We start from the raw sequence: 4,908 nt of genomic DNA, 5'->3' as shown, positions 1-4,908 counted from the left end.
TTGGACAAACTTAGATGGAACAACATTTAATATGTATAGAGCACATTGAATTGCATAGCCCCAGAATGGCAGTGGTAATGATGAGAAACTCATCATTGATTTAACCATATCTAATAACGTTCTGTTCCGTCTTTCCGAAACACCATTTTGCTGTGGTGTTCCAGGTGCTGTGAGTTGGGATTGAATGCCATGCTCACACAGATGGTCCTTGAATTCAAAATCCAAGTACTCTCCTCTTCGATCAGATCGAAGAGCTTTTAGTGACTTACCTAATTGCTTTTCAGCTTCTGCTTGAAATTCTTTGAACTTTCCAAAAGTTTCAGATTTTCTTTGCATTAAATATAGGTAACCCTATCTTAAATAATCGTCAATAAAAGTGACGAAGTATTCATAACCTCCTCCTGCTTGTACATTAAGTGGACCGCAAACATCCGTATGTACTAGCTGAAGTGGTTCTGTGGCTCTTGAACCTTTGGCAGAGAAAGGTCTCTTGGTCATTTTGCCTTCTAGACAGGATTCACAAACAGGGAGAGATCCAATAGATAGTTCTCTTAAAGGACCATTCTTTACAAGCCTATTTATTCTGTCTAGACCAATATGGCCCAATCTCAAGTGCCATAGATATGTATCACTATCGGAATCAGTCTTTTGTCGTTTAATAGATCTTAGATTGGCTGTTTTAAATAATTCAGAATTATTTACAGATTTCTCTTTAGCTTGCAGTTTATAAAGCCCATCGATAGATTTTGCAGAACATATCTTAAAACCATATCTTGAAATAACAATCGAATTATTATTAAAAGATATTTTAAAATTTTGTTCATGCAATATAGAAACAGAAATTAAGTTTCTAGAAAATCCAGAAATATAATAAACATTTTCTAAAACAAGAAATTTATTATTATCAAATTCCAAACAGGCTGTTCCAACTGCTGCTGCAGAGACAATCTGACCACTGCCTACCCTCATAGTCACCTCTCCATCAGCAAGCATCCTCGTTGAACTAAGAATCGGAAGAGAAAAGCAGACATGGTTAGTGGCTCCTGAATCTACTATCCAGGTTGAGGAATTATCTTCCACTAAACAAGCTTCTAACACAAGTAAATCAAATTTACTTGTATTTTTCTATTTGAGGTCAGTGAGATACTTTGAACAGTTTCTTATCCAGTGACCATTTTCTCCACAATGAAGGCAAGTCCCTTTTGGGGTCTTCCTTTTGGAGGTTTTAGTGTTCTTGTTCTCTTTGCTTTTGGATGACTTTTTAGGCTTCTCACATATTAATGCAATGTTCATGTTTGATTTCCATTTCATGTAGTTTTCACCAATGAACTTTTCATTAGCAAGTAAAGAAGATACAAGATTTGAGCTAGACATAATTGCTGAAAATAAATAAATAAATAAAATGAATTTATGCATATAATAAATATCATTTATTTTCATAATAGTAAACGTGATGCATGAATGCAACAAAAAACACATAAAAAATAATTACTAATGCCTGGGCTAGCAGCACGCATGGGTTGGCACGCAGCAGTCCGGCTGGGTGAGGCTCGGGCTTCGAGGTTCGGAGCTCGGGGCTCGGGCCTTACATAATTTTTCAAATAATTTTATCACAGAGAATTAAAATTACAAAAATTCCTATGCCCCAAAATGGCTTACATTTTTCATCTAGAATGTTAAGAACAATTCCTAAACCCAAAACACCATATAATTAACGACCCTTAAGAATAAACTATCATCATACATACATCCATCTATTCACATATATTACAATAACATTAGAATGCATATTATGCCCACACAGTAATTAATGTATGCAGAGATTAATGACCACTCTGGTACCAATTGTTAGGAACGAGTTTCCTAATACGCAGCGGAACGGTGGTGTGGTTGGCCCAGTGTACAACAAAAATTTTGTAACATATTTAAACTACCTTTAAATATGCGGATCCATTAATATACATACATTAATCATAAGCAAGACAATAATAGAAATCATACCTCTTGAAGCCTATCAAGTGTCCTTGCTTTCTTTTTGTATTTAGAACGATCTTCCTATCTAAGCCGCTCCCACGTACTCACACCAAGATCTTCCAAAGCGTTCTCTACACCTCAAGAAATGTGTAGGCACTTAGAGAATGAAGGATAGTTTATTTGTGATTCTACTTGACGTACTCAACTCATGAGATCAAGAGAATAGGCCTGAGAATTGGTTCTTTATTTTCAGGGAGAGAAAACTATCGTTCTATTTTTCACAGAGCGAATGTACAGAGTTGTCTCACATCACTTATCTTAATAATTTTCTAATTAGTCATACTTAAAAGAAAATATTCAAATTTTAAAAAATAAATCTGTAACCATTTTACAATTTACTTTTTAATTAATTAATTATTCTATTAATGAAAAAAATCCAAAAACCAATTTTTGAATTATCCATTAATTAATTAATTAAATAAATAAAATTGAAAATCCCATCCCTGAAAAATGCTGGCCCTACACGCCACACACAGTCCATGGACTGTGTGTGAACGTGTAGCTTCCTAATTTCTAGGGATATTAGTTTTTCAAATATTATTTAATTATTTATTCAAATTACTTTGTCAGATAAGATCTAACAACCTGATAACTAATTCAAATTTGAATTCAAATTAATTATCTCTTTAATTAATTATCAAATATAATTAATTATTTGAATAAATATTAATCTTTTAAATTCAAATCCAATTTGAACTTATCAGATTATTTTCTCCCACTCAAATAAAGATATTTAATTAATTAAATCCAAAATTTTCGAAAATAAATATTTAATTTATTATAATTTCGAAAATTATAATTAATTAATTATTTAATTAAATTTCGAAATTAATTTGATTATTTAATATAATTTTGAAAATTATACAATAATTAAATAATAATTAATTTTATTAACTACAACTAATTTGTAATTAATTAATTAATCACTATTATCATATAATTGCATATTTGGCCTGAAGAACAAATTTCTTCTTAAATATGTCTTCAAACTATTTTCCCTTCATATCATCTCTTACCTTGAACAGTGTTGATAGAGCCGCTATGGGGACCTATGGACCTATAATTCCAAGCTCCAATAAATTTGAGATTATTAATTAAACTCTTTAATTAAATAATCTTAATTTATTAATCTCATGATTATTCCACTATAAATATGAGACTGCACTCTTGTAATTATAGACATTTCATTTACTGAGTACTTTATAATCATAAAGCGTCCATTGATATATTCATTGCAAGCAACTTGACCCTCTAATAATGGTTCATAATTAATCGGGAATAAAATTACCGTTTTACCCTTTTAATTATCTCTTGTTTCCTTAAGTACCATTGACTCTACTAGTGAAGGTTAATTCATAACTAAATTATGAATTTGAGCTCAATAACCTTTCAGTCCCAAAAGTCAACCCTTAAGAGAACCATCATTCAATCTCTTGCGATAAGGTATAGATTCCATATCTGTATACTATGTCCCCAGCCATCTATATTAATGAGTTCCCAAAACAAAAGATTTTAGCTTGATCATTCTGACAGACCCTAACAAGTGAATCAAAGAACTCATATAACATAAACAGGAGTTCATAGTAACTTCAGGATTAAGATCTATTTGTATATGATCATCAGTTGATATATTTAATTAATACTTCGAAACGGTATTTAACTAAGTATTAATAAACATATCTGGTCTAGTTCTATATATTCTCTAATATATAAAGCACCTCCACTAAAATGTCCTACCACACTAGTAATCCTAATCTAGATCACATGTATTCATAATACTAGTGGACTGTACTTGCAGTAATTAATCTAAAGATTCCATAACTTGATTTTACTGCTGTACGCCCTGGTTTTCCCACGGGCTGTTTAGCAGGACGAGCCTCGGACTAATCAGGTTTAGTCCGAGGCTCCCACAGGCCGGAGGTCCTATTTCCAGGACGGACCCTTATCAGCTCGAGGGGGTCCTGTTTCCAGCTCGCATTTGTTGCCCAGGGGCTGAGAGTGACATCCGAAGGCCACGGACGGGAGCAGCTCGGGTTACGAACTGCTCAGGTCACAAGCTTCTCAGGAAGCTCTGACCCTATGGGAAGTCAACACACGCAAGATAAACGTGCATATTCCTGCCATCACGTGCCCGATATCCCCCTGACTTCTCGGACACGCAGCAGGAACGTGCGTATTCAGACACCCACGGACGGGTTGGTCCGTGCGGCCCATTATCTCCTTCCATGCTGATTAGACCACACTTGTGTGTCAGGTTTAGGAATTAATCATGAATGTCACAGAGTTGATATGACAAATGGTAAGGTCACGGGATGACCTCCCTACCAACTTCCAGGTGCCTTTTCCTATAAATAGGGAGACCCTGGGAGTTGATAGGGGTTGGAAAAAATAGTCTTTGAAGAACTATATACTTTGTAAACCAAATACCCAGAGAATATCAATAATATTGACTAGTGGAGTAGAAGGATTTTAACCTTCGAACCACTTAAAAACATGTCTTGAGTCACCTAGTTCTTTCCAAAAGATTTCATATCTGTGACGGTTCTACTTTTAGTACTAATCTCTTTCTCTTCTTCTCTTAATTCCCTGTTGCCGAAGAACCGCGTCAACAGTTTGGTGCTTTCATTGAGAGCAAGTTCGATTAGTACTACCGCAAACATCCAACTATGGTGACCACTCGATCCAGGCATGGCAACGAGACATGGCAGCATGATGGGCAGGAGGCCCACCAGGTTGCCCTCCCTGATGAGCAAGTTCCTGAAGTCCAGCAGAGGCCAGGGAAGCAGCCGGCGGGCCAAGACGACACTGGTAGTTCAGCGCCCCGGCCGCCTAATCCGAATCCATGTTATTACACTGCGGTGGAGATGGAGAATG

This window comes from Humulus lupulus, chromosome 6 (genome assembly GCF_963169125.1).
Source record: "Humulus lupulus chromosome 6, drHumLupu1.1, whole genome shotgun sequence".
Classification (NCBI taxonomy): Eukaryota; Viridiplantae; Streptophyta; class Magnoliopsida; order Rosales; family Cannabaceae; genus Humulus; species Humulus lupulus.
This window is presented reverse-complemented; position numbering follows the sequence as displayed.